Source organism: Mus musculus, chromosome 11 (genome assembly GCF_000001635.26).
Source record: "Mus musculus strain C57BL/6J chromosome 11, GRCm38.p6 C57BL/6J".
Lineage (NCBI taxonomy): Eukaryota > Metazoa > Chordata > Mammalia > Rodentia > Muridae > Mus > Mus musculus.
The window spans coordinates 80,280,507-80,300,456 of NC_000077.6; positions in this window are offsets into that span (position 1 = coordinate 80,280,507).

Below are 19,950 nucleotides of genomic sequence, written 5' to 3' on the forward strand. Positions count from 1 at the left end.
GCATTTCTGTGCCCAGCTTTTTCCTGGGGTGCCAGGAATCTGCACGCAGATGTGTCAAATGCCTTCAAAGCCATCAGGATCTCCTGGTTATTTCCATGTATTATCCTCATTGCTAACACGAAGCAGGCAGGTCATCCTTTAGTTGTATCAGGAGTGGAGTTTTAAGAGTTGAGGTTCTGGGGCTGGAGAGATGGCTTAGTGGATTAAGAGCACTGACTGCTCTTCCAAAGATCCTGAGTTCAAATCCTAGCAACCACATGATGGCTCACAACTAACAAGATCTGAGTTCCTCTTCTGGAGTGTCTGAAGGCAGCTACAGTGTACTTACATATAATATAGTAAATAAATAAATCTTTAAAAAAATAAAATAGAGAGTTGAGGTTCTGGCCAAGTCTGGTGAGAATAATCCCAGCACTTGGGGCAGAGGCAGGTGGATTTCTGAGTCCCGGGACAGCCAGAGATACACAGAGAAACCCTGTCTCAAAAACAAAACAAAAAAGCGGGGCTGGAGAGATGGCTTCGTAGTTAAGAGCACTGACTGCTCTTCTCAGAGGTCCTCACATACATACAATAAAGAAAAAAAAATTTTTTTTTTGGTTTTTCGAGACAGGGTTTCTCTGTGTAGCCCTGGCTGTCCTGGAACTCACTCTGTGGACCAGGTTGGCCTCGAACTCAGAAATCTGCCTGCCTCTGCCTCCCAAGTGCTGGGCTTAAAGGTGAGCACCACCGCTGCTGGCAATGAATAAATAAATAAATCTTTTTTATCTTTTTTATTTTATTAAGATGTATTTATTTATTATATGTGAGTACACTGTAGCTGTCTTCGGACACTCCAGAAAAGGGCATCAGATCTCATTACAGATGGCTGTGAGCCACCATGTGATTGCTGGGATTTGAACTCAGTACTTTTGCAAGAGCAGTCAGTGCTCTTAACAGCTGAACTATCTCACCAGCCCGAAAATAAATCTTTAACGAAAAGAGAAGAGTAAGCCGGATGTGGTGGCGCACGCCTTTAGTCCCAGCACTCGGAAGGCAGAGACAGGTGGATTTCTGAGTTCGAGACCAGCCTGGTCTACAAAGTGAGTTCCAGGACTGCCAGGGCTATACAGAGAAACCCTGTCTCAAAAAGCAAAGCAAAACAAAACAAAACGAGAGAGAGAAGAATAGCATCTTTGGGTATTGGACATTTGGTGTGATCCCCTTGCCTGGGCTGGAATATGGGAGGGGAGTGAGAGCTGAGGGACATGCAGTGACTCAGTCCTCATGTTTCTCTCTCTCTCTCTCTCTCTCTCTCTCTCACACACACACACACACACACACACACACACACACACACACACATGTGTATTGTGCTTTGCTTGCATGTATTTGTGTATAGCATGTGTTTCCTACACCCAGGGAGCTAGGAGTTAAGGATGGTTATAAGGCATGGTGTGAGTGCTGGGAACTGAGCCCAGGTCATCTGAGAGAATTCCAAGGACTCTTAACCACTAATCTCTCAGTCTCTCTCTCTCTGAACACATACACACACACACATACACACACACAGATCTCTCTCTCTCTCTCTCTCTCTCTCTCTCTCTCTCTCTCTCTCTCAAAAAGCATAACCCTATATAACCCCACTCACCTCCACTTTTGAAATTTAGTCTTTTCTAAGTAAGTTAAGAAATCCAGGGCAAGGTTTTATTTTTCAACTTTTAAAGATGTTGTTTATCTATGTTAGGTGGGGTTTTTCTGGGAGGGAGGGTATTTTTTTGGTTTGATTTTGGTTTTTCGAGACAAGGTTTCTTTGTGTATCCTTGGCTTGTCCTGGAACTCACTCTGTAGACCAGGCTGGCCTCGAACTCAGAAATCCACCTGCCTCTGCCTCCCAAGTGCTGGGATTAAAAGTGTGTGTGTGTGTGGGGGGGGCTGGTGAAATGGCTCAGTTGGTAAGAGCACTGACTGCTCTTCCAAAGGTCCTGAGTTCAAATCCCAGCAACCACATGGTGGCTCACAACCATCTGTAATGAGATCTGATGCCCTCTTCTGGAGTGTCTGAATAAATAAATAAATAAATAAATAAATAAATAAATAAATAAATGTGTGTGTGCACCACCAATATCTGGCTGATATTGTTTTTTCCAAGACAGGATCTCACTATGTAGCTATGGCTGTCCTAGAATTTAGACCTAGCTGGTCTTAACCTCACAGAGATCTACTTGCCCCACCTCTGAGATTACAGGTGTGCAGCATTGCACCCAGCTTCTTGGGATCACACCCAGCTTCTCCGCATTACACCCGTTTCTCGGGATTGAGCGCGGTCATCATTAGACTTGGTGGTGAGCACAGATACGGGCTGAGCTACCTCACCTGCCTTGCATTTATACATTTTTAAGAAATATTTATTTATTGTATATAAGTACACTGTAGTTGTCTTCAGACACACCAGAAAAGGGCACCAGATCTTATTACTGATGGTTATGAGCCACCATGTGATTGCTGGGAATCAAACTCAGGACCTCTTAACCTCTGAGCCATCTCTCCAGTCCACATTTATACATATTTTAGGTGTATTTTTCATTTAGGTGTATGAATATTTTGCCTGCATCTGTGTATGTGCACCATTTGTGTGCAGTGACCATGGAGGTCAGAAGAGGGCATCAACTCCCCTTGAACTAGCGTTACACATGGTTGTGAGTCACTGTGTGAGTGCTGGGAACAGAACCCAGATCCTCTGGAAGAGTCGACAGGGCTCTAACTGCTGAGCTGTCCCAGCCCTAACAAGTCATTTATCTTCTTAAATTATGTGTGAGTATGAGCCAGGCACAGAGTCCAGAAGAGGACACTGGCTCTCTCGGAGCTGGAGTCATCTGCCAGAACAGTAGGTCCTCCTAAGCACTGAGCCATCACTCCAGCTGCCCCTCCCCAGGCCACACACAGCTGCTCTGTGTCCCACTGCTGGCTGCTCAGTGATACTCTTATTAGTTTTAATTTTTTTCTCTTTTATTTTACATAGTGTCTGTTACTGTGTCCATGAGCTGACTGACTTTCTCCCACACCCCCACCCCACCATGGTTTCCAGCATCTTTCCCTTTTAGACATTGTGTCTTACATGTTCAAAAATTCAGTTTGGGTTTTGTTTGTTTTTTAACATCTCTGAGCCCCATAATGATACTCTGTTACAAACAAGCAACAACAGATAGACAAGGCAGAGGCACTGATCTTTCAGTGGCTTCTCTCCTTAGATACAAAGTCACTGTTTGATGGCCAGTAAGGCCTCTCAGCACAGCTTTCCCTGACCATCCTGTACTTTCACACACACACACACACACACACACACACACACAGGCACACACACTAACAAAACTCTCTCTGTAAAAGCCAAAGCTGGGTGCTGGCGAGATGGCTGAGTGGGTGGGAGCACTGACTGCTCTTACGAAGGCCATGGATTCTGGTCCCAGCAACCTTGGCTCACAATGAGATCTGACACCCTCTTCTGGTGCATCTGGGGTCAGCTACAGTGTACTTATGTATAATAATAAATAAATCTTTGGGCTGGAGCAAGCAGGGACTGAATGAGCAAGGCTGACCTGAGTGAGCGGGGTTGACTGGAGCTGGCAGAGGTCCTGGGAATTTGATTCCTAGCAACCACATGGTGGCTCACAACCACCAGAGTATCAGATCTGTAACAAGATCTGATACCCTCTTCTGGTGTGTCTGAAGACAGTGACAGTGTACTCACATATATAAGATAAATAAATCTTAATTTAAAAAATAGAAAAATAAATAGCCAGACATGGTGGTATACACCTATAGTCATACAAGTCAAACACTCAGAAGCCAGGAGCAGGAGGATTGCTTGGCCTACATAGCAAGCTCTTGCCTATTGTTACTGAAGTAGACCCAGACTTAAAAAAAAGAAAAAAGAAATTAGCACATTTTATAAAAAGTGATTTCTAAAGTTCTCACATGTCATTTAATTATAGTAACCAGGCATCATAATTAATATCACCCCCACCCCCATTACAAACACGATGATTCGGAAACGGAAGGAGTTTGATTCTCCTGCTATAGATCCAGCCTTGCAGCATAACTGGGCTTAGCCCCCTGCCCTGTGTCTACAGACGCCTCACTGGTCTTTAGAGGCAGCAGAAAAGCTCTTCTCAGAGTTGACTTTCGCTTGTGAGCCTTTCCCAAGGGACCAAGCAGAACTTCCCTTAAGGACGTGATATAAGCAGTCCCACATTTCTGAGTCACACTACCCTGAGAAAAGCCCAGCATAGCAGAGCGCATACCACCTGCAAATGCCCAGGAGAGCCCAGGGCTTATTTTTAGCCAGATAGGGAAAGTGCCGAATATCTTCCAGGAGAGCTGGCACCTGGCAGGCTGCTGATACAGCTGTGCTTTATGTAAGCCAGGGCCAGAAGGGAGGCTGAGGTTACAGAGAGACAGGAGCTTGGCCCACCTCTACTTGCCGAGGCTCTGTCAGCCAGCACATTCTGTCGGGTCATAGGTCAGGAGTTGTTGCTGGAGAGAGGGTGATTTGGAGTATGCGGAGAACACAGGAGCGGCTGGCTCCCAGAACTGAGGAGATGTCAAAGCAGATGTCAGAGCTCTGTCCACCTGCCCTGTTATCCAGGGTAAATAAAAGAACAGAAGTGCTTTCAGACGGCGCAGTTTTAAAGCAGAAAGAACCATTCCGTTCACTTTGACCACACATCTCTGGTGTGCCAGAGGAAAGAGATCTCCAACACCTCGTCCTGGAGCTACCAAGACCCCGCACCGGCTCGATCCTGCAAGCAGCAAGTGCAGACTTTTGCAGGAGCGATCCAAGTGCCTGTTGGTTTTTCTTTTTTCTTTTTTTGGTTTTTCGAGACAGGGTTTCTCTGTATAGCCCAAAGAATTATTTACCTATTTTGAGTATATAAGTATACTGTAGCTGTCTTCAGACACACCAGAAGAGGGCATCTGATCCCATTACATGGTTGTGAGCCACCATGTGGTTGCTGGGAATTGAACTCAGGACCCTGGAAGAGGAGTCAGTGCTCTTAACATCTGAGCCATCTCTCCAGCTCCTATCAACGGTTTCTTAAGATCAAATATTGGTATTCATATTCTTTCAGTTGTGTAAGCAAGATTTCTTTTTATTCCTACCTTGGTCTGTTTAAGCATATTAATTTATGGAATGGCTTGATTTATTGCTGAAGAACCAGGTCATTTGTCCTGTAGAAGCCATGTTATATCCCTATGATGTCATTTACTATATCTCTGTACATTTAAAAAATATACTTATTTATATTTTATGACTATGAGTGTTTGCCTGCTTGTATGTATGTGGACCACAGAGGCCAGAAGAGGGCATCAGATTCCTGGGTTGGGAGTTACAGAGAGTCATGAGCGGGTGCTGGGAACTGAACCCAGGTCCTCCACAGGAGTAGCAGGTGCTCTTAACCGCTGAGCCATCTTTCTAGCTCCTATACATTTATTTAACTTTTATTGCTTTAGTTCTTGTGATTTGATAGTTCCATCTGGATCCAGGCAATTTTGTAGGAAGCATTCCGTAGGTCATGAGCTTCAATCCAAAGCAACACAAGTCTGATTTCTCTTTGTGGAGTCATTATCTAGACCCTCTGTTTGACTCTGCATGACTTGTTTTGGTTTTTTTTGTTGTTGTTGTTCTTATTGTTGTTTGTTTCTTTTTAAAAAAGATTTATTTATTTATTATATATAAGTACACTGTAGATGTCTTCAGACACACCAGAAGAGGGCATCAGATCTCATGTGAGCCACCATGTGGTTGCAGGGATTTGAACTCAGGACCTTTGGAAGAGCAGTCAGTGCCTTAACCACTGAGACATCTCTCCAGCCCCCTGGTTTTCTGTTTCTTTCTTTTTTTTTTCTTCTCTTTCCTTTTTTAAGATTTTATTTATTTATTATATGTAAGTACACTGTAGCTGTCTTCAGACACTCCAGAAGAGGGCTTCCAATCTCATTACAGATGGTTGTGAGCCACCATGTGGTTGCTGGGTATCAAACTCTGGACCTAAGGAAGAACAGTCGGTGCTCTTAACTGCTGAGCCATCTCTCCAGCCCCCGGTTTTCTGTTTCTTGAGACAGGGTTTCTCTGTGTAGCCCTGGCTGCCCTGGAACTCACCACATAGACCAGGCTTGGTCTTAAACTCTGAGATGTGCCTGCACCAGCTTCCCCAGTACTAGGACAAAAAGTGCTCACACAACTACCTGGCAACTCCTAGTGTAATTTACACAACAAATGTGACTGAAATGTCTGTCCCTGATTAATAGACTCAGAAAAGAACTTATCAGAGAGTGTGTTTATTTTTACTCTCTGAAGTAAGCCCCGGTGCCTGCATACTGGCTGGTTTGTGTGTCAACTTGACACAGGCTGGAGTTATCACAGAGAAAGGAGCTTCAGTTGAGAAAATGCCTCCATGAGATCCAGCTGTAAGGCATTTTCTCAATTAGTGATCAAGGAGGGAGGGCCCATTGTGGGTGGTGCCATCCCTGGGCTGGAAGTCCTAGGTGCTACAAGAAAACAAGCTGAACAAGCCAGGGGAAGCAAGCCAGTAAAGAACACCCCTCCATGGCCTCTGAATCAGCTCCTGCTTTCTGACCTGCTTGAGTTTCAGTCCTGACTTCATTTGGTGATGAACGGCAATGTGGAAATGTTAGCTGAATGAATCCTTTCCTCCCCAACTTGCTTCTTGGTCATGATGTTTGTGCAGGAATAGAAACCCTGACTAAGACACTGCACTGTATAGCAGCATTAAGGAATTGCCCAGGCTAGCTCCCAGGTAACTTGTTGGCCCTGAGGGGTGCTAGGGGCTGTTCTTTCCACTAGAGGGCACTGTGGCTCCAGGACTTCACGTGGCTACTAGCCAGCTTTGCAACTCCAAGGCTTCTCAGGAGGCAATATTTAGAGCATATTCGATATTAGGCACCAATTGGTTGCTTCCTGTATCAAGGATGGAGCTAGAAAAGGTCAAACACGATGTCCTGTGGCTCTGTATTGGGAAATGGTTTCTTCGTATTTCCCTTTTAAAACATCAGCTATGTCATCTTGTAGAATCTATTTTAGCCCTCCAACGGGGTGCTGCCTCCTGCTGTAAACTGAAATTTTGGTTACCTGGTTAGATTTTCTAACTGCCATATATGGTCTTTTTTTGGAATGAGAACGTATCCAAGTAAGATGCCAATGTGTGTTCATGTCTGAGGCACTTTATTTTTTGTTTTTGACACCATGTGTTGAATGTGCTGCAGAGAAGGAGGAGTCTGATGCTTACTGAGAGCTGCCTGAGCCATACATACCTCTTTCCCTTTTCTCCTTTCTTATTGGTGTTGCTTTTTTTTTTTTTTTTTTTTTTTTTAAATTCAGGCACGGTCTCTCTGTATGTCCTTGGCTGTCCGTGGAACTCACTCTGTAGATCAGGATGGCCTTGAACTCAGAGACCTGTCTGTCTTTGGCTCCTGAGTGCTGAGATTAGAAGTGTGAACCACCATCACCCAGCTCCCTTTTCTTATTTTATTATTCAGATTTATTTATTTATTTAGTGTACTTGAGTACTCTGTCACTCTCTTCAGACACACCAGAAGAGGGCATCAGATCCCATTACAGATGGTTGTGAGCCACCATGTGGTTGCTGAGAATTGCACTCAGGACCTCTGGAAGAGCAGTCCGTGCTCTTAACCACTGAGCCATCTCTCCAGCCCTCCTTTTTCTCATTTTTATCTGCACCCAGCAAGATGGATGATAATAACCCAATTTAAATCCTGAAGAAGAAAGCCAGGTAGGGGTGGTGCATACTTTCAGTCCCAGCACTTGGGCAGAGGCAGGCAAATACCTGAATTCACGACCTGCCTGGTCCCCAGACTGAGTTCCAGGACACCAGGACACCCAGAACTACACTGAGAAACCCTGTCCTGAAACAAAAACAAAAGCAAAAACAAACAAACGTCCCAAAGAAACTGGAGGCTGGAAGCAGCTCAGCGCAGGGCACCTGCCAGGGTTAACCCTGCATTTGGTCTTCAGCACCACCACAACAAAACCCTACAAACTAAAAAGAAAGGGGCCTGCCAGGTATACTTGTGGTCCCTGTACTTGAAAGGCAGGGTAGGAAGATCACTGCAAGTTCAGGGACAGCCCGGTCTGGTAGTTAGGTCCAGGTCAGCCATAGCCATAGGAAGAGACTCTGTCCCCCCCCCCCCCAAAAAAAAGCACCAAGCTGAATAAATAAATAAAACCAAGGAAATGGTTTCATTGAGCATAAGCTGAAGGTCACGGGAGGACATCTAGATGAATAATTTTTTTTTCCCCCACCAAACCTGTCGTGCCACACTGACTGCCATGGTTCCAGGCTGTAGAAAACAATGGCCGTTGTAATAAAACCTTGACACTCAGGAGGTCTTTTGATAGCACTACAACACAGAAGTGATAGTAAACAGGTATCTGATCATAGGGTCCTAAGAAGTGTTCTCATAGTGGCAGCTTATATGTTGGTCTCCAAAACCCTCTTGGGAGCTACGACGATGGCTTCTGCTGAGGGAAGCACCGTCCTCAGACGCATGACATCATCACTGGGGCTCTGCTCACAGAGATTCCTTTGTGCTGACGGCTACTCACCCCTCCCCATCTCCAGGACCTTTGGGGGTACTGGCATCATGCCCCCGATACCCCGGAAGCAGGTGGCAAAGCCAAGACCCACCAAGTCTCTATTTAAATCCTTTTTTTTTTTTTTTTTTTTGGTTTCTCAAGACAGGGTTTCTCTGTGTAGTCCTGGCTGTCCTGGGACTCACTTTGTAGACCAGGCTGGCCTCGAACTCAGAAATCCGCCTGCCTCTGCCTCCCCAGTGCTGGGATTAAAGGCGTCTGCCACCACGCTCGGTTTAGCAATGAACTCTTGAATGTCCTGCATTAGTGCAGTGAATACATTTGAATACCTTTCCAGATATTTATTTATAAACCCACTTACACACTCCCAGCCTCACCCTTACTGTCTCTTGCCCCCATGACACAACCAAATCGGTCATCAGAGTCCCAGCTGTGCTGGTCCCCTGAACCTCCTCCATTACATTAAGGAGAGGATGCCTGCTGGCGGTAGGGAGCATGGATTTACTGGTTTAAGTTGAGGAAAAAGATACAGGTGGCGGGCGTCAAAAGCAGCAGAACCAGGAGGCATTCAGAGAAACCTAGTCCTGAAATTCTCAGCTTTAGGCAGTCACAGCATTGAGGTTTGGGGAAGCAAGGACAAGCGTGGGTGTGTTCCAAGCCACCAACCTCTCGCTAACAACCCTGGGATAATGAATGAGCCTTCAGCAGACGCCTTTGCTCTCCGGTGAAGGGAGCGCCCACTGCAGACCGTCCCTCTGCAAATACCATTGTGCTCCAAGAACCATCTGGCAAACGTGCTCCATCCTTCATTCCTCCAGTGTTCCTGGTAATTCCCGGACTTGTGCCCCCGCCCCCTTCTTGGATATAAATTGCTGCAGCAAACCAAAGCCAGTTGAATGTTTTCCGGAGCTTCCTAGGCTTCCCCTAGCCTGGTTAACCCCATAGCTCACTGCCTACGGAGCTGCTCACGGCTAATGAGCTCTCGGAAGCGAGCACCTCCCTCCTCTACTGTTCTCGGTGCGGTTTTGGAGTGTGCAGAGCCGGTAGAGGAGATCCAGACAGAACAGAGCGATAGCAACCAGATGGAGAAGCTGGGCAAAGCACATGCGTTCTCACTGTAGGACGTCCTTTATGGAGAAGGGACAGGTTAACTCCAGCTCTGCAGAGGACTTGGACAGCTCCCTGAGGAGGCACAGCCGGCTGCCACAGCTGTAGGGCTGATCACGTGCTCCATGCTTCCTGCTGCACAGGGGCGAAAGCCTAGGAAACTGAACCTGCCCACTGCAGCCTCTGGGTCCTGTCTTACACAAACCCAGTTTCCTCTCCTGACCTAGCTTGGTGGTTTACAAGGCTGGAAAGGCGGAGGTCATCAGGGACCATCAGAGCAAGCTTCCTGCTTCCAGCCTGTCTCACTGATTGCATTCAGAGAACAGACGAAAGCATAGATTTGTTCCTTAGTCCTTAGTTGGTGGCGCCCTTCACAGACAGGATGGACACACTGAATTATCAGCCATAGCTCTTCTCATCCACACCTCCTATGGTCTCTGGATTATCCTAAAGGGATTGGGAGATAAAACCTAGACTCCCAGAGTGTCATGACCACCCTAAGGACACCGAACAGTTCTTATGAAGTCCCACTTTCTGATCTTAGTACATGCAGTTCCTACTGTCTTGGACACCTCAAGAACCACCCACTTGTAGGTGCCTCGCTAACCTCGGTGTCTGGATGCAGCACTAGGAAAGAAGTTTGTCAGTGGTGCTTTGGAAGGAAAGCCATGGATGGGGATGCCTATCCAAAATGCACGAGGCGCAGAACTCCAGCCCCAGCACCACAGAAACCATCCATGTGACTCGTGTTAGCAATCCCAGGAGGGTCAGAAGTTCAAGGTCATTCTCAACTACACAGTGAGCCTAGAGGTGGGGTGGAGAAAGAAAGTCATGAGCAGGTAACAGGATTGAGAGATACAGCCTCCCAGAGCTGCAGAGAAGTGGTTAAGAGCAGTCGCTGCTCTTTTCCAGAGACCTGACATTGTTTCCTAGTGCTCGAGTTGGACAGCTCCCAACCACCTGTAACAACAGCTCTAGGCAATCCAGTGCCCTCTTGTGGCTTCTGTGGGTACCAACACACATCTTGCATATACTTGCACAGCCACAATCACATAAATAAAGATACATATTTTAAACTATTTTAGTACTAGGCAAGGTGACACATACTTTTAATAGCAGCACTTGGAAGGCAAAGGTAGACTGTGAGTTCAAGGCCAGCCTGGTCTACAGCTTTAGGCAGTTCCAGGCTAGTCAGACTTACATGGTGAGACCATGTCTCAAAAAATAAGGCTTAGAGTAATAGCTCAGCAGTTGAAAGCACTGGCTGCTCTTCCAGAAGACCTGAGTTCAATTTCCAGCAACCATATGGTACCTAGCAACTATCTGTAACTGCAGTTCCAGGGGATCCAGTGCCCTCTTTTGATCTCCAAAGGCACTGCAAGCATATATAGAGATTCAGGCAAAACACCCATATATGTGAAATAATTAAATTTGTTTTGTTTTTTCGAGACAGGGTTTCTATGTGTAGCCCTGGCTGTCCTGGAACTCACTCTGTAGACCAGGCTGGCCTCGAACTCAGAAATCTGCCTGCCTCTGCCTCCCGAGTGCTGGGATTAAAGGCGTGAGCCACCACCGCCCGGCGAAATAATTAAATTTAAATTAAATATATAGACACAAAAGTCTGCCTCCCAAGTGCTGGGGTTAACATGTGTGTTTTGGCTTGGCTTTTATCTTTGTAGATAAAATAATTTTGACCTTCGGTAAAATTCTCCAGGTCTTTTCTCTGGTTCCACAAAAGATGAGATAAGGAACCTCGCCTTCCCAGGAGTCCTGGGGCTCAATAATGACAGAGCTTGAACAAGAACCCAGCTCTACTGACCTGTTTTCCTGATATCAGACACTAAGGAATCCTATCCTGAGCTGTAGCTTCTCTGTTCTGCCTGGGAAAGAAGGCTGATGGGTAAAGATTAGGCTTCTGGGCCAGAAGGAGACAGGGGAGGGTCAGAGAGACAGCAAGAACTGGGAGGCAGGCCATAGCTCCCCTAGTCCAACCTCCGCCTTTGCAGAGGAAATGGAGGCTGGTGGGAACGAGGAGATTGTCCAAGGTAATGGAGCAAGCTGAAGATAGAGCCGAGCTGAAGATACAAGCCTCGTGGTCTCTGAGGCCAAATCCTGGCCCAACTGCTATGCTCTCAGGAGTTAAGAGTTAACATCCCATCCCTGGAAGGTGGTGAACCCAACCAGCTGCTCTCCAAGGGGCAGGTCCCCAGAGTCCTGGGCTCTTCTAGGCTTTTTCTTTCCCTCTCTTGGTGACACCAAGTAGGGTGCATACTGCATAAGTAATAATGAACACTCTCCTTTCAGGGAGGAAGGCCACCACATCCAGACAGGCAATGTGACAGATGGTATTTACAACAGGCACTGAGGAGTTCCCCCAGAGCCTCACTTGGGCTGTGTGCGTGAGACAAAGGAAGCAGAGTTAATGCCCACTGCCTCTGCCTATCTCAGGCAGCTGCTGCTGCACTGCACCGCCGTCTGCAGAGCCTCCCCGGGGCTAGCTAGCTCCGATGTGACTGAACATGACGGTTCAGGCTGTTTTTCCTCAGCTGCCACTGCTGCTTTCTGGTCATAAAGCCTGCCTTGTGCACCCCGAGACACTCTTCACAGAAACCTGGACTGGCACTCTCCCTGAAAGGAGGCTGGTGAAATCCTGTTAGGCCATCCATACTGACTCTGAGAGGCTGCCCTAAGGCCTGTGGAGCAAATATCGGTCTACTTGTCTGGAAAATGGGAAACAGATGGACTACTTCACTGAGCATGTACTGTACAGAGGTGTGTGTGTGTGTGTGTGTGTGTGTGTGTGTGTGTGTGTGTTGATGCTATTGTTGGCAATCGAATTCAAGACCTTGTGCATGCTAGGCAAGCACCCTACCACTGAGCTACACCCCTAGTCCAGGATATCACTATAACTTAGAACTGCCTTTGAGCTCACTCTGTAGCCCCAGCTAGCAATGGAGTTGGGGATCATTCTGCCTCCAGACCGTTGGGGTTGCCATTTGTAGACTTTCTATGTGCCAGGAACCAATCAGGGCACTATAAACAGTACCACATCCTTGCCCTTATGAACAATGTTTTCTTATGTAAAACTTGACCGCAGGCCGGGCTTGGTGGCACACGCCTTTAATCCCAGCACTCAGGAGGCAGAGGCAGACAGATTTCTGAGTTCGAGGTCAGCCTGGTCTACAGAATGAGTTCCAGGACAGCCAGAGCTACACAGAGAAACCCTGTCTCAAAAAAAAAAAAAAAAAAAAAAAAATTGACCGCAGACCTTGTAGCTAACTGTCCTTGGCCCTCCAAAGTTTCCTCGGTTCTTTCCCTCTGGACTCCAGAGTCTAGAGTCTGTTGGGCGACTGGTAACTGGATTTGAGCAGTGAATGCTAAATCAAGGCAAACCTCCCCCCCCTCCCCCCGGTCATTCCACACAGAGCATCTAAGAGAAACCAAACAGAGGCTGAGGCAAGAAGAGCATGAGGTCAAGGCTAGCCTAGGCTACACAGAGAGACTTTGCGAGAGATGGTGAGAAAGTACAATCCGATGTAGGGTGGTCTGCACGGATAGTCCCGATCATTACGGACGCTGAAGCAGGAGGGCGTGGAGTTTGAGGCCAGTCTGTACTATGTAGTGAGATGCCACAGCCTTTTCCTTTCTTCCTTTCTCTTCCTTCAAGAAGCAGACAAGTAGACCGATATTTGCTCCACAGGCTGGGGCAGCTCCCTAAGTATCTGACTTCTGCAAGCCTGCACCTAGATCTTCCATCCCTATTGGGTTACTCTGGGCCTTGCTGGGTTGCTCTGGAAGAGCCCTGTAGCTGGTTAAGGCCAAGGGTATTCATGTCATCACGGACAGAAGGTTGTACTGTTTGTTTATTGATTAGGTTGTTTGCTTGTTTTTGTTGTTGTGTTAAGAGTTGAGTCTTCCGTGCTAGGACAGAGCTCGGCCATTGAACCCTATACTTTATCTCTCACGACGAGCAATTGAATGTGCTGACTGGGTATTCAAACCTCCTCCAGGCCTAGGGATCTTAGTGTGCCCTCAAGTAGAGGCCGTTGTATCTGTTCTTTGGGCCTTTCTGAGGATGGCTTGAAATGACAAATGAGGAAATACGTTGAAGTCAAGGCGCACGTGTGCGAGTGTATCAGTATTATTATGCAGAGCCATCTTTTCTCCATAACATAAAACTTGTCTTTTGTTGGAGGCTGAGAGTAATAACTATGTAATTAGACTTTGTGTCACATCAAGCGAGGCAAGCTCTGTTTTTCATTAAGCAGACATTTGTTTGGCTTCTACCGTGTGTAGCCCCGTGTGTTGTGATGGATGAAAATTGAGTAAGCCGTAATTTTCTTCAAAGAATGCACATGCTGGTATCAGGAAGATAAAACTTAGATTAGTGAAATGCAAGGTCAAAGGAAGGAAGGAAGGAAGGAAGCGCTTCAGAGGGGTGAGGAAGGGCCTGGCCTGCCTTGATGGGACGATTGAGGAACAGGGTTTCCACCAGAGAGACAGGCAGCGTGGCAGGACCTTCGTCTAACAGTGTTGCCTAACCACTGTGCAACCAGACGTCCAGGCCCAGAAGTGGGACCTGGGGACCAGCCGAGTCCCAAGGAGATGGCAGGGAAGGGAGGTGAGTTGAGGCAAAGAAGCTGGCAGGGGCTCTGAATGCCTGATTAGATCCATCTTGGGACTGGCAGTTTCCTCTGGGCCTTTTTGAACTAAACCACTGGGTGCCCAAACCTCTCTATGAAAGGCTTTGGTGTCTGCGAACCTAGACATCTTTCAATAATGATTTAAGTTGCTCAAAAAAGTGAGGGCCCTGGGGTGAAGAGACGAAAGGAAAAAAAAAAAAAAAAAAAAACTCCGCTTGGCAGCCTTGTCCTGCTTGATCTCACAGACAGCGGGCAATGAGGAGGAATGCGGGAGCTGGGGATGGAGGAGGTTGGATTCCAAGTGACCGCCTCCTCCTGGAGCTAGGTCTGCTGTTTGGGCTTGCAGACTTCAAACATGACTCGGGGATTCCTGGAAGACAAAAGAATTCAGGGCTGAGCCTTGGATCTCAGTCAAAAATATCTCATGTCTTCATTTCAGGCAGTTGAAGGAGGCAGCAGCCCAGGGCTTGGCTTGCTGGCTTCTCAGAAGACTGGTGCTACAGTTGCGCTGATTGGTCAGTTTAGATTTGCTGAGGGAGGGGCGTGGCTCTGGGTGCAGAAGGTGGGGAAACCCACCTGTAAAATGTTCGGATGACGAAAGGCTGCCCGTTTTACCTTGCTTCTGGGTGCTGCCTGCCATTTGCTTTGAGTGTTAATTATAGCCCTTAATGTTCTTTCCCTGGCTTCTCATTAGCTTTAGGTATCCACAAACAAACAACTTGCTTCCTGCCTTTTCCTGCCCCCCTTCTCTTGGCTCCCCCACGCCTTCCGTTTGGGGGTTGGAGGCCAGGGTCTTATGCATGCATGCTAGGCCTGTACTCAGCTGATGAGCCCCACTCTGAGCCCCGTCTGATTTTTCAGCCAGGTTGTTCTAGCTCTGAGGCCCAGCTTTTCATCCCTTGGAGGGTAGGTTTAAGAGACAGCCCGCTGACACTCTCCCTGCCATATCATGTCACTGGGCTATCATTAGAGGCTTATCTAATATTCTTCCAGGAGGCCGGGCTTGTCTCGTTTTCTAACAGTTTGTAATCTCAGCACCTTGGCCAGGGTCTGGCAAATAACGGACATTCACCACGCGTTAGTTGAAAGGTGCTGTTGAGCGGCTGCCAGCTTAATCCTCCTAAAGTGCTGCTTGGGTTAGAAGCTGACCGCTTCTTCATCCACGGTTGGGCAAGGGCCAGCCTCCCCAGACCGCATTCAAGGACTTTCTCAATGCGGTTCTCCTCGCTGGCTGTATCAACCATACGCTGTGCCCATCCACTAAGCTCTTTTCTGTCAAGGTCTGCCTCTTGCTTTACCACAGCCGTTCCCTCCATGCAGGAACCCTCTACCCTCGATCCCAAAGCTGCCCCGTTCCCAGGTTCATCTCTACAGTACTCCCCGTCAAGTTTGAGCCGTTCTCCCCAGTGCCGTGACTTGGATAATTAAATCCCTCAAAGGTCCATGGATTCAAGGCTTGATCCCAGCTTGGAGCTTCCCTGGAACTTTAGGCAGGTCGGTACGTCCTTGGGGCTTGGTCTCTGATGGCAGGAGCCCATTCTTCCTTTCTTGTTCTTCAGGCATTAGGGATGCAGTTTTATGCCACATACCCTGCAACATCAGGCTGCCTTACCACACAGCCCCAAAGCAATCGATCGGATCAATCATGGGCCTCCACACATGTGGGCCAGCAAACCTTCCCCACCTGCCTGCTTTCGAAGACAGTCACTGTCTCACTAAGCTTTGGCTTGCCTGGAATTTACTACGTAGACCAGGCTGGCCTTAAACTCATAGAGATCTGCCTGCTTCTGACTCTGGGATCAAAGGTATGTGCACCACCACACCAGCTAAACTTTTGTTCTTTATGAGGTATTTGTGTCAGATAATTTGTTACACTGGCAGAAAGTTGATTTTGTTCTTGGTTATTTTATTTTTTTGTTGGGAACTTCAAAGAGGTCATGGAGCTATGGGTACAGCGTAGTAATCAAGGACTTGCCTAGCATGGATAAACTCCAGGGCTTGACCACACACACACACACACACACACACACACACACACACACACACCACACTACACACACATAAACATGCATACACACATACATGTATACACACATATATATTATGTATATATATATACACACACCATACACACATATGTACACATAAATATATACACATACATGCATACACATATACACACACATATACATATACCACACACATACACATGGAGACATATGCATGCACACACATGTGTGTGCACACACACACAAAGATAATAAAGGTCAATGAGACTAGACTCATGCATGATCTCGACTTATGTACAGTATGCTCCCAGGACCTCTGGCATGACTGAAAGTGACCATTCTTTCTGTCTTTATCAGAATGTTTGAGTGCTCTGGGTGCCTTGTGTTGGAATGAGACTAAAGCTACTAAAGCTACCAAATAGTCAGATCTTTTTTGGTCTTGTTTTTTGAGAGAATTTCTCCGTGTAGCCCTGGCTGACCTAGAACTTACTCTGTAGACCAGGCTAGCTTTGGATTCACAGAGATATGCCTGCCTCTGCCTCCAGAAGGCTGGGATTAAAGGCTTGGGCCACCACCACCAGATCATTATCTCTTGAAGGTTCTAGGTTTGGCTGCAGGCTACAGGTCCCATGTGCTGGGGGACATGCTCCGTAGCTGCAGATTCCCCGGGGGTTAAGAGATGAATCAGGTTGTCTGGTGAAGCTGGGCATTCCTGAGGATACGGGACAGAGGGTAGACTCCGGAATGCAGAGATTGGGTGCTACTGATGCTCTTAATGGTTGCCAAGTCTAAGTGGTCACTTCCTGAAGGGCTGACTCCTAGGGAGAGCCCAGGATCCTTTCCCAGTAGGTTTGGGAGAACAGTGATGATGTTGAGCGCCTGTGCCTAGGGCAGGAAACAGCTCTCTGAGGTCCTTCTTCCTTTTGTTCTAACTGCTGATACTCATGCGACCTCTGGACCTCAGTCAGAAGGACTTATTTATTTATTATCGTATGTGTGTGGATGTTTTGCCTGCATGTGTGTCTGTGTATCATGTGTGTGCAGAGCCCATGGAGGCCAGAAGAGGGTGTGAGATCATCTGAGACTGGAGTTGCAGATTTGACTAGGAGTCAAATCTTAGTCCCCTGGGAGCGCAGCCAGTGTTGCAGAACCATCTCTCTCCAGACCTTTTTTATTTAGATATGAATGAGATGAAGTCTTTTTTTTAAGATTTTTTCAAAATTTATTTAATGTGAGTGCTCTGCTGCTTATACATCCGCCTGCTTGAAGGGGGCATCAGATCTCCCTATAGATGGTTGCTGGGAACTGAACTCAGGCCCTCTGGAAGAACAGCCAGTGAGTCAGGCTCTTAACTGCTGAGCCATCTCACCAACCCAGAGATGAAGTCTTACATCCAGGCCTGGTGGGCAAATCTATTATCCCAACTCCTTGGGAGAATGAGATAGGAAGACTCACAAGTTCAAGGCCAACCTTAGCAACTTAATTTGACATACTCTCAAAATAAAAGTGAAGAGAGGGGGGCTGGTGAGATGGCTCAGTGAGTAAGAGCACCCCACCCGACTGCTCTTCTCTTCCGAAGGTCCAGAGTTCAAATCCCAGCAACCACATGGTGGCTCACAACCATCTGTAACAAGACGCCCTCTTCTGGTGTGTCTGAAGACAGCTACAGTGTACTTACATATAATAAATAAATAAATCTTTAAAAAAAAAGTGAAGAGAGAAAAGGAAGAGGAAAGAGAGGGAATATGGGGGTTGTATTGCCCTGGCCTCTAATACAGGACATCATAAGGATTCAAATAATCCCCCTGTTTCAGCCTCCCAAGTGGCTGGGTCTAAAGGCTCCTGCTGCTGCATCAGTCTAGGAGGGATCTTTTCAAGTGTTACTGTCTTCTGTAACAGTATCAGTGTTCTTCTGTGTCTCCTGCTGCCCTTAGGATGGAATCCAAACTCCATTCTCAGGAAACTAGCAGCCCTCTCTCTCACGCCTCCCCTCAGGCTGGACTCTTCTATTGATGCTGGTGTAGTTTGATTTCCAACCATGCCAAATCCCTTGCAGTTCCCCTTCCACTCTGCACGCTGTCCCCTCTGCCTGAATTGCTGTGTCTCCTGCTACAGGGCTATGGAAGTGCTTCCTTTGGGAAGACCTCCTGGATCCACCAGGGCCCCTCCTCTTCCTTTCAGGCTGTAGGACTCCTGAGTTTCTGTGGAACCCAAGATTTGTTGAACATGGCTGTGTGCCCCACCCCACCTCCACACACACACCAAGATAAACCACTTATAGAGGACAGGGCTTGTCTTTCGCTCATCCATGTACCCTCAGAGATCTCCCCTAGTGTTTAATAAGAGCTCAACAAATGTTCAGCAATGGGAAGGTAACTTCCCCATGAGGGGGTGACTGAGTTGGATCTGTTGCTAAGAGCTGTCCCTGGGCTAGAGAAGAGAAAGCTTGTGAGGACTAGCTGGGGGGGAGGGGGGTGTGTCAGTGGATGCTGGACATCTCTGCAGAGTGGCCTTCTCTTCCACGCACCTGTCTCTTTCCAATCCCCCTGTAACCAGGCTTTCAGAACCAGCTCTTTCCCAAAGGTCTGAATGTAACAGAGCCAGCACTGCTCATGTTATGTCCAGCCAACGGTAGCAGGGGAGGTAGAGACAGGGTCCCTGGCCCTCAGGGCCCCAGCAGTTGCTTATCCTAATAGGCTTTTTTATCAGAAAGAATTCAGCCTCTCTTCTGTCCCCTGAAGGCAGTTTTCAAAAAAATCACACCCCCATGCAGACAGTTTTATTTACAAGGAAATCTTGGCAGGATCTTGACTTGTTAGTAGAGTAGAGATGGGGGAGGGGTGGCAAGAAACAAAAATAGTTGGAATGATCACACTTTCTGAAACCGAGATGAAAATTGGTGTCTGTTGCAAACTCACCTAATTAGGATGGAACTGATTTCCTTCTGGGTTTAAGAGGAGTAGTCAGTGCTGGGCGAGATGGTCACAGGTTGGATCCTGGGTTTGCACGATGTGGTTACATTTGCGTTATGAAAATGAAGGTGTTAATTGCAACTTCTGATAATAATAATAATCCTTTGGACGTCGAGAGGGGTAATGATGATGCGGAGAGGTTGAAGGGCTTTGGTTCTGTATGTAGGCTGCCGGAGGAGCGGGGGTGGGGGTGTGTGTGGGTGTGGGGAGTGTGGGAGGGGGAGGGGCGGCTGAACCAGGACTGAGCCCCTGAGCCTCCCTTGAGGAGCATCTACCCCAGCCCGGGCACTGGCACAAATTATAGTTAGGTGGGAAGATCGCTTTTCCCACAGGTACTCTGTCTCCCATTTTTCTTCTTTAAACATCCTTTAGTACTTTGCTAACTTCATTCCTGGTTTTTAGTTTTAGTTTTTTGTTTTTGTTCCCCACCACCCCCACCCCCACCCCCGGCCAGCTCTCCCCCCACCCCGCAATCCCTCCCCGGCACTCCACCCCTCCGCTCCTGTCTGGCAGGGCACTACTTTCCTGGATTTAACATGGTCGAGAAACCTGAAGATAGCATACAGCTCTAGATGGAGAGGTAGGGCAAAGGTTAGGATTTAGGGTCCCAA